Raw genomic sequence first — 11,238 nt, 5'->3', positions numbered from 1 at the left:
GAACACTGTTTACATTTGCGAGCTCGACCTACGCATATGCGAGCACGGAGGGATGGGACGCTTTACATTTTTTTTTTTTTCTTCTTTTTTTTTTTTACACTATCCCTTAATTTTTTTTCCCTCTGATTATTATTATTACTATTATTATACAGGATTTATATAGCGCCAACAGTTTGCGCAGCGCTTTACAACATGAGGGCAGACAGTACAGTTACATTACAATTTGGTACAAGAGGAATCAGAGGGCTCTGCTCATCTGATCATTTTTATTGCTGTCACAAGGAATGTAAACATTTCCTGTGAAAGTAATAGTCAGTGACAGCTACTCTTTATGACGAGATCTGGGGTCTACAAGACCCCAAATCCCTCCTTTGCACTTAAAAGCATTCAAAACGCCAAGTTTGGCTTTTTTGAATGATGTAATTTTTTTAAACTTTGCCGCCTTTAAGTCTTCAGTAAACCAGAAGTGATGTCATGACATCGCTGCAAGGTTACTAGATCCGAGACCCGATCAAAGCTGATTCCGGCACAGTTCAGATCTCCAGTCTGGCGCAAGTGCCGGCTGGTCAATCGGCCTCCCGGTGGGACAGGAGAGACCAGGCGAGCCGCGGAAAGCGGTGGGAGGAGGGAGGGCGTCCCCTCCTGCAGCTTGGAATAACAACCAAGTGGCTCAGAAAAAAGCCGTCTGTCAGCTCTAAAAAACATCACCGCAGGCATCACCCCGGTACAACCCCTTCAAGCCAAAGACCGCATGTTTGCATTATGTTGGCGGGAAAGGGGCTAAACAAAGGGGAAAAATAAATGATCATTATGTACACATACACATCTTTACGGAAGTATTTTACTGATCATTACGCAGCAACTTTTCTCCCAGAAAACATGTGACAACATCAGTAAAGTTTTTACGGCTGTGTGAATAAAGCCTGAACTGCTCGCTGACCATATGACATTGACAAACGGCGGCAAGGCGGCTCTGCTGCACCAGATCGCATACCTAGTATGTGATCTAGAACTTTAGTGTAGGAGGTGCGCGCCACTGGCGACCTGGCTGTGCTGTGATTAAATGCAGCAGATGTCGATCAGCGGGTGCCAGCCAATGGATTACCGCCAGTACCCACAGACCGTACAGAATTTACACAGGATAGAGCCCTGCCTATGTGAACAAGGCAGAGCCCTGTTCTGTCAGCGTGGAAGTCATTGCTTTTTTTTCCCCAGCAAAGCAGGGAATAAAATTCATTACTTGCCTTAGTAGAAGCAGCACACTGTTTACAACAAAACACTAGCTGGGGACACATTTAACCCTTTGATCGACCTAGATGTTTAACCCCTTCCCAGCCAGTGTCATTAGTACATTTTAGCACTGATCACTGATCACTTTATTAGTGTCGCTGGTCCCCAAAAAGTGTCAGTGTCCGAATGTCCGCCACAATATCACTGTCCTGCTATAAGTTGCTGATCACCACCATTACTAGTTAAAAAAAAAAAAAAAAATTAGCATTAGCAGAATACCTATTGGCCTAAGATTATTAACAAATTCAATTTTTTTATATTTTTTTATTGGATATTTTTTATAGCAGAAAGTAAAAAATATTGTTTTTATTTCAAAATTGTCTGTCTTTTTTTTTGTTTATAGTGCAAAAAATAAAAAAAGCGCAGAGGTGATTTAAATACCAGCAAAATACCAGCAAAAGACAGCTCTATTTGTGGGAAAAAAGTCTGCCCATACAGTGGCCATCAGTACCGCCTCATCAGTGCAGCCTCATCAATGCCCACCAGTGCAGCCTCATCAGTGCCCACCAGTGCAGCCTCATCAGTGGCCATCAGTGCAGCCTCATCAGTGGCCATCAGTGCAGCCTCATCACTGGCCATCAGTGCAGCCTCATCACTGGCCATCAGTGCAGCCTCATCAGTGCAGCCTTATCAGTGCCCATCAGTGCAGTCTCATCAGTGCCCATCAGTGCAGTCTCATCAGTGCCCATCAGTGAAGCCTTATCAGTGCCCATCAGTACAGCCTATCAGCGCCATTCAGTGCAGCCTCATTAGTGTTTATCAGTGCCCGTCAATGCAGCCTATCAGTGCCATCAGTGCAGCCTCATTAGTGCTCATCAATGCAGCCTACTACTGCATGGGGACACTGGGAGGGATCGGGAGGAGAGCCAGCTGGATCACACAGAGAGAGGATCTCCTGCTGTGACACAGCTTGGATCTGAAACGCTGGCCGCTGTCAAACAAAGTCACGTCTCCTGGACCAACTCCTATGATAGACAGCACACTGATTCAATTTCCCCACGGACCAGTGTGCTATCTATCATAGGAGCTGGTCCAGGAGGTGGGACTTTGTTTGACAGCAGCTGGAATTTCAGATCCAAGCTGTGTTTGTAGCGGGAGATCCTCTCTCTCTGTGAACCGGCCGGCTATCCTTCCAACAGTTTCCTGGCTGATCGCTTCTGGCAGAGGTGGTGCTGCCTTTTTTACAGGGCATCAGAGCAGCCGGGGGGGAGGGAGGCAATTGCCCCCGAGGCCGCTCTGATGCCCTGCCAGAAGCGATCAGCTAGGAATCTGTTGGCCCAGTCCGCTTCTGCTCCATACTCGCCCTCAGCTGATTTCCACTCGCCAAATGTGAGCAGGCGAGTGGAAATTTTGAGGGCTGGTCTACAGTATATGTCTATTGATCTTTTTTTTGTTTATGTTTCACACTATAATTAAAGATAAAGAGCAAGTCAATGCTAAAAAATGCATGCAGTACATCTCAGCAGCATATGCTAATTTCCTTATATTTTATACCGTTAACCCTTTTGCTGATGGGCTGTAATTGTGTTTTTTGCACACATGTTTAAAAATCATTTTAGGCCTGAAGATTAGTTAAATCCCTAAACATTATATATTTTTGGGAAGCAGAGACACTAGAGAATAAAATAATGGTAGTTCCAGTCCTTTTGGTTCCACAATATTAGCGTTCAAGTGAAAAAAAAAATAGTTAACACAAGTTAATTTTATTCATAACTGAATTTTTTGGTAAAATATAAAAGATTAGGTTGCACTAACTAAATACATGTTAGTATGTATTGCTTTGCTTTGCTACTCAACCATTCCTACTCTCAGATCTCTACAACATAAAGGCTAATTATTTGGTAGCCCAATATAAGAGTCAGGAGGGCTAAGTAATTCTAAGTAGGCTATTTGAAATAGCACAGAAAGTGTATAAAGGACACAGGACAGCTTCCATTTAACAGGCCAAAGGGGAGCATATAAGAGAAGTTCATTGTTAGAGATTACATACACTTTAGGAAAAATTCCCAATAAATAAAAACCACATACGTATGTTGTTTTCTGAGCACAAAGTTGTATAGTATACATGAATCTTTTAAGTTGTATAACCGTTAAGGCTCATTCACACCAAATGAGCATGCTAAAATGCTGCAGGCCGGTGTCAATTGTGTGCTGTTTCAATGCTTTGCACTGTCTATATATTTCTTTTTGTAAAACTTTATTGAAATGTTACAAAATGACATGTCATTCAAGTCTGTGGGCTGCAGTGCACTGTGCTGTAAAAAAATGCAGACCGTCTACATTTTTATGCAGCACGTCACACCACACTGCAGCGTTGTGGTGTGAACAGGTGCCCTGGTGCTGAGACTGCATTGAGCTCTGCAGAATAACACAGCCCAACACAACTGGTATGAAAAAGCCATTATTCATTTTTTTTTTTTTTTTTTTACATATAAGTGCTCATGGGGTTGATTTACTAAAACTGGAAAGTGCAAAACCTGGTGCAGCTGTGCATGGTAGTCAATCAGCTTCTAACTTCAGCTTGTTTATTAAAGCTTTGACAGAAAAATCTGTAAATTGATTGGTCTGTATGCAGAGCTGCACCACATTTTGCACTCCCCAGTTTTAAATAGCAAAACATATTATTATTTTTATTAAATTAATAATAATAATAATAATTTTTTTTTTAATATATATATATATTTTTAATATAAATAGAATGAAAAGTTTGGTGTGAATTCTATTGTATAGAATTACAAGCTTCAAGATGCATTTTAAAAATTGGCTTAAAATGCATGTGAATGTATGTATTTTGACACCTGGGTGCATGGGGCCTTTATACTTGATGCTCAAAGCTATTGCTTCTAACCCATCTTTGGCATGCTTGTACACCCACAAGGAAGGCTCAGTGGGCATACGGTTGACTTTTTTTTTACATCAGGCCCTGTTGTCTAAGTAGAAACAGGTTTCCTTCATTCAATCAATTTGTAACCTTATTTTGCACTTTTCATATACCAAAATTTTTATTGAAAAAGAAGAAATCAGTCAATAAATAGGCTATATATATATATATATATATATATATATATATATATATATATATACATATGCAATAAATATAGCTTATATAGTATCAAACATATTAAATTTAAAAAAAATGAACTGAACATAAAATATTTATTATCCAAGGACAATTCTTATTATAATAACATTATATGTAATATAAAATTAAAATCAAATTATAAGTAAAAATCCTAATATAACCTCCATTAAATGACTTTTTCATCTTAAGGAATTAGGGTGGAATTTCAGAATGTGAAAGAGATTGAAAAAGTCTGGAAATTGGAATAAAAAATTATTTGGATGAAAAGGATGAATTTAGAGTTTTGATTCACTTCAATTATCAGGTGAAAATCGAATTTCTGTTTATCTTACTGTATATGCATATGATTCGGTAATCAAAGTAAGAATACAAATACCATTTATTGAGTGAAGATTACTAACTCCTTGAGTCAATCAGCCTCAATATGTTAATGTATGCTTTGTTTAGATATCTATCATTTATACATTTTGTTTTACTGAATTTTTATTTATGTTACTTATATACACATTTTTGGGTGGAGGGCTATTAGATCAAAGGAATAATCAAATATTATATATAATAAATGCTGTATCAATAATTCATCTGTGTCTTTTTTTAGGTTACATCAATTAGTTAAATCTTAGATGTCTAACTGCTGCTTTCTTTGGGGATGGACGGCCTTTAATAAAAAAAAAAATAGAACATTTGAAGGACCAAATACTCTAAAGAAAAACCATGCAATAAAATTAAAGCTTTCTTTGAATCTGGCAACCCTGCATATTTTATTAACATAAAGCATGTAAGCTCAAGGAATAATAAGCTATAACAAACCACCCATGCATTAAACATCAGTGCAATTAAATTTTACAAGGCTACATAAAGCAAAGAATTTTACCAGGTGTATTAAACTTTTGGAAAATGTGGCAAAAGTAACGGAATTTAAGACACGTTTTATATAATACTAAACTTAAATTGTGAAAGTTACATTATTGAAAGAGCTAATAGTTACGTTTATAACAATGCATGTAAAAAAAATCCTCATACTAGTTCAGCAATTAAAACATTTGTCATTTTTTTACTTTTCCTTAAAGTTGTTTTTAATTATCCTGTATTAGAAGTCACATTTCCCCGTACACCGTGTGCTTCTTTTGGCATGCATGTCAAACTTATTTTTTTCCAGGAAGTATTTTCATGCTTTATGCAAATTTATCAGTATTTTTTGTTAATTTTATTGTATTTTTTTTTACTCAAAAACACATATAAATGTATTTATATTAACTTATTTAAAAAAAATTATATTTTTTTACATGTGACTGTCAACGATATATAAAAGGGAAAAAAAAGAATTGAAGTACTGGAAACTTGCCTAAATAACCAGACCATCTTTTACAAAATCTTGCTCTGGCCCTTTAAAATTTACATTTTAAAGTTCCACAATATTCCAAATAAATGATATTTGTTGCTAAATAGGAGTAGTAACTGAAAAACATTGGGACCAGCATTTTTGAAGTAACTCCCTATATGTGAATATTGTTAGGACCTACCTGTCTTTTTCTCCTGCTTTCTCAAATGGCATGAACAAAACTGTTTAATCACTTCAGCCACGGAAGATTTGGTTGCTGAATGACCAGGCCATTTTTGGCAATACGGCACTGCGTCGCTTTAACTGACAAATTCGCAGTCGTACGACGCTGCACCAAAACAAAACTGACGTCCTTTTTTTCCCACAAATAGAGCTTTCTTTTGGTTGTATTTGATCGCCTCTGTGGTTTTTATTTTTTACGCTATAAACAAAAAAGAGCGACAATTTTGAAAAAAAATAATTTTTGTACTTTTTGGTATAATAAATATCCCCTTTTTTTTAAAAAACAAAGGGAATTTTTTCTCAGTTCAGGCCGATATGTATTCTTCTACATATTTTTGGTAAAAAAAAAATCACAAAAAGCCTATATTGATTGGTTTGCGCAAAAGTTATAGAGTCTACAAAATAGGGGATAGATTTAAACCATTTTTATTTATTTATTTTACTAGTAATGGCGGCGATCTGCAATTTTTATTGGGACTGCAACATTTTGGCGGACACATCAGACACTTTTGACACATTTTTGGGACCACTGACATTTATACAGCGATCAGTGCTATAAAAATGCACTGATTACTGTAAAAATGTCACTGGCAGGGAAGGGGTTTACACCAGGGGGGGCGATCAAGAGGCTAACTGTGTTCCCTGCTACGTGTTTCTAACCGAAGGGGGAGGGGACTGACTAGAGCAGTGGTTCTCAAACTGGGGGTCGGGACCCCCTCGGGGGTCGAATGACAATTTTCCAGGGGCCACCAAATCCTGGGCTGTTCCTGAATCCCGCACCGCTCTGCCAGCCTTTTTCGCGGCTGCCCAGCAGGGCTGTCCCTGCAGCCTGTGGCCGCCCAGCAGGGCTGTTCCTGGAGCCCACGGCCGCCCACTCAGCCTCTTCGCAGCCGCCCATTCAGTTCAGGGCATGGCTGGGGGAAGAGGCTAGAGGTCAGCTGACTGGTGAGGAATGTGAAGTGGGAGGGGCTAAAGGAGACCCTATCTCCTGATTCCTGCATAGGTGTCACTGCTGCGAGACACCACAAATTCAGAGACATAGTGAGTAACACTACCTGTGATTATAGTTGCCATCAAAAGTCCCCTCTACAGTTCTCAGATCAGCAGATGACCTTGATCAAGAGCACCCAAGTTGGCTGATCAGATCTCCCCCCAGCACTGCCACTGATCCCACCCCTCACCAGCACTGGTACTCATCCCAACTCCCCGCCAGCACTGCCACTCATCCCACCCCCCCAAACAAGGGCTAAGAGAAGGAATAAAGGGGGAGGAACAAAGAAAAACGGAGAGAAAGAATAAGAGAAAGAACAAGAAAGTAGGGTAGAGAGAAGGATGGGGGAAAAAAAAAATTAGGATAGAGAGAGATAAAAGGGAAAGAAAGGAGGAGAGCAAAGAGAAAGTAGTGGTACATCCTAAAATGTTCATGAGTTAGGGTCGCAAATGACTTGTCTTACCTTGGGTGCTGACAACCCATGCTACGAAAATAATTTTACTGTTTAGGGGTCCCCACAACTTGGGAAATTTTATCAAGGGGTAACACACTAGAGTGGTTGAGAACCACTGGACTAGAGGAAGTGATGGATCGTGGTTCCTAGCTATTAGGAACACACGATCTGTCACTCCTCACAGAGCAGAACAGGGATTTGTGTGTTTAGTTTACACACACACTTCCGTGTTCTGCCTCTCGTGCCCGCGATCGCTCATGGCCGGCGGTCATCGCGACCGTCGGCCATGAGCATCGGCACCCCTGCAGTGCAGCAGGCATGCCTCCGGCGGGGGGCACGCCTGCTATCTCGATCCCACGAGCCAACGTATAGCTACGACGGCTCGCGGGATCGTGCCGACCTGCTGCAATAAAATGACGGCGGCTGGTCAGCCAACGGTTAAAGAAACTTAGAATGGTGAAGGCAGAAGTCCATCGAGTCTGCCCCATTTTTTTTTGTTTGTTTTTTAACGATTTTATACAACCAGGAAACCAAACCACTCAGCTATTTTATTCCACAGTCCTTTCAACAATCTACATCCAAAAAGCCTACCATGAGTGTTAAAGTGGACCTATTAATGTAATTAATACATTATATTAAAATAAATATATGTGCATTTTCTCAAATAAAATGCACCTCTATTGAGTAGCTAGTAGCTTAGGTGACCCAAAATAAATCATCTGCAAATACATTCTTTACATCATAGTTTTTCAATAACCGAAAAAATGGGAATTTAGGTCAACACACAAACACAACATGCAAATACGGTAGCGTTCCTTCACAGCCATGAGCACAAAGAAAGACATATGCAGGTGTTTTTTGCACCATGCCTTCCTGCTTATCTAAACAAGAGTAGTCTCGAGGATTTCAATACGCTTTGTGTTGTTAGAGATTGGCACAAGTCACTAGATAGGGACCAGATGGAAATATTCTGGAGTCCCTAGCTATGAAATCCCATAATAACTATTGCAATTGGGCCATACAAACTAGGCTGCCATGCAAACTAGACTGCAGTCACATGCAAGAGTTGATGAACAGCTAAAGTATCCCTGGTACCACACTGGGGTCCTGTGCCTCTCCCTCTGGCCATCATGGGTGCCAACAATCTTCAGGTTCTATCATCTCCCTACACTGATACCTTTAAAATCCAAATCATGTGCTTTGGTAATGCCAACATGTGTCCAGTTAATCTTTGTGAAGTCTGGATTTAACTGATAAGTCCACTTTAAATGGGTGTTTAGTTTCCTATTTTATATATTTCAGTGATACATCTGGTTAATTTTTCCCTTGTTCGAGATTTTATTAGTTTCAAAGAAATAAAACACTTGGAACCAATACAAATTGGAGCTTAACAAATAGGAGTGCATATATGGAAAACAAGAGTATACAATAAAACTAGATTTGACCCAAGGAGGATGGACAACCAGGCAGACAGGAAAAAAACAAGAACATCGTAGTGGATCATTGGAGCTCCATGTTTACTTCAGTTTATGTGGAAGTAAACCCTCGTGTTCAGCCAAGGAAGCTGCCATGTTGACCTTCGTTTAATCTTCAACTGCCATGATGCTGCTCATGTGATCATTTATGACACCAGCCATTGGATGGTTTGACAGTTTGGTTGAGAGCACAACCAATGGGAGTGTTACATTTCCGGCACGTGCCGGAAAGGTAACTGTTTTTTGAATTTGTTATTGGATGGGTTTACTTCCACTTTAAGAAGAACCTTGTTTGGGTGTGGAAGTAGACATAGCGGAGTTGTAGGGCAGATGGGGCAATTTGTAACCCTAACAGCCTGTAAAAGTGTAGCATCCAAGTATGAGGCTTAAACACTTCAGCTCGGGAAGATTTTACCCCATACATGACCAGGCCATTTTTTTGCTATTTGGCACTGCACTACTGCTTTAACTGGTAATTGTGCGGTTATGCAACATTGTACCCAAAAAAAAAATTATATAATTTTTTTCGCACAAATCAAGCTTTATTTTGGTAGTATTTGATCACCACTGTTTTTTTTATACATATAAATGAAAAAAGATCAGAAATTTTGAAAAAAAAAAAACACCAACATTTATTACTTTCTGCTATATAACATATTCAATAAAAAAACTAAAAAATAGAATTTCTTCATAAATTTAGGCCAGAATGTATTCTGCTGCATGTCTTTGGTAAAAAAAAAAAAAAAAAAGTGTATATTAATTGGTTTGCATGAAAGTTATAGCGTCTACAAACTCTGGTATATACTGGAATTTTCAGTTATTTATTTTTTTATACTAGTAATGGTGGTGATCAGCAACTTATAGTGGGACTGTGATAGTCAGGCCGGGACCCACTGATCGCCTTGTGCTGTAGCGAATGACAGCACAGCTGGGGCAGCACGCGCCCCCTACCTGGGAATACCGAATCACATACATGTATGTAATTTGGCGTAGTGGGGCTGCTCTGTCACAGTATAAGTGAGGTGGGTGGTCCTCAACTAAAGAACCTTGTTATGGGTGTGCAAGTAGACATACCGGAGATGTAGGGCAGATGGGGCAATATGTAATCCTAGGAACTTGTAGACGTGTAGCATCCAATTCGAGGGTTAAAGAATTTGAGGAAAAGAGGAGAAATCAAATAAAAGAAAAGGGAGGGAGAGGGGGGCAAGGGAAATCCTAGGGATAAGCCGCAGTGTGGTCTTATTGAGCAAAGAGATGGTAATGTTAGGTTAGGGAGGCTTATGGGAGCAATAAGGATTTGTCAAAATGTGGAGGCAAGTAGTGAGTTATACAAGGTCACCATAGGCGCTCGTATTTTTGGAAAGTATCTTGGAGGACTGCCTTGACTTTGACGTGGATCATAGCCCGTGTAATCCTATTTTTTGTTTCCGCTTTATTTTTTCAAATGACAACTATCTACCCCAAGTCCTTTTTTCCAATTTCCAATGTTGTCATTGTATGCAAGCAGCTAGTCTAGTGTATCTCTGTCTGTAGTAAAACTACATCTCTCAATTACACTGCTCAAAATTATTTTTTTGGAATTTGATCTAAAACACAACACCAATGCAAAACATTCTATTTCCCTCTGGATAGATCGGGGAAGGGTTCGAGCCTCAAGTTTTTTATCACACGTCTACCTGTTGGGGATATTTCATTTCCTATCGAGATGGGGAGAGATGGAAAATCTCTAGCAGGGACATATAAAAACAAAAACATATTTTTACCCGAATTTGGTTTTTCCATATTGGCCAGGAAGGGCTATGAAGTAGGGGAAATTCTTTTCAGTGGGGTTACAGACAAAGTACAAACCCTACAAAATGTAACTTTTCCCCACGCTATGGAAACACTTTGGTGGAGTTAGGCCTTGCCCTAAAAAAAGTTATATATTGCAGTTTGCTGGTCCTTAGATGTGATGACTGCATGTGTTTTCCTTTTTTTTCCCAGGGTCTTTTCCTTTATTTTCACCTTCTGATCCTGCCATTAACACACTTTCTTGTCCTAAGGTGACAACACTCACTCACCCTACTTTATCTTTGGAGAAGTGGTGTTGTCACTCTAGGACAAGTCTCCAGAACATATCCCCCTTCTACTATTCTCCATAACGTTGGAGGAGCAGTGTTGTCATCCTAGGACAAGTCTACAGAACATATCCCCCTTCTACTATTCTCCATAACATTGGAGGAGCAGTGTTGTCACCCTAGGACAAGTCTCCAGAACATATCCCCCTTCTACTATTCTCCATAACATTGGAGGAGCAGTGTTGTCACCCTAGGACAAGTCTCCAGAACATATCCCCCTTCTACTATTCACCATAAAATTGGAGGAGCAGTGTGGTCACCTTAG

The sequence above is a fragment of the Aquarana catesbeiana genome, linkage group LG11, assembly GCF_042186555.1.
Source record: "Aquarana catesbeiana isolate 2022-GZ linkage group LG11, ASM4218655v1, whole genome shotgun sequence".
In the NCBI taxonomy this organism is placed as follows: Eukaryota; Metazoa; Chordata; class Amphibia; order Anura; family Ranidae; genus Aquarana; species Aquarana catesbeiana.
The sequence above is the reverse complement of the archived record's forward strand: the minus strand, read 5'-3'. Positions refer to the sequence as shown.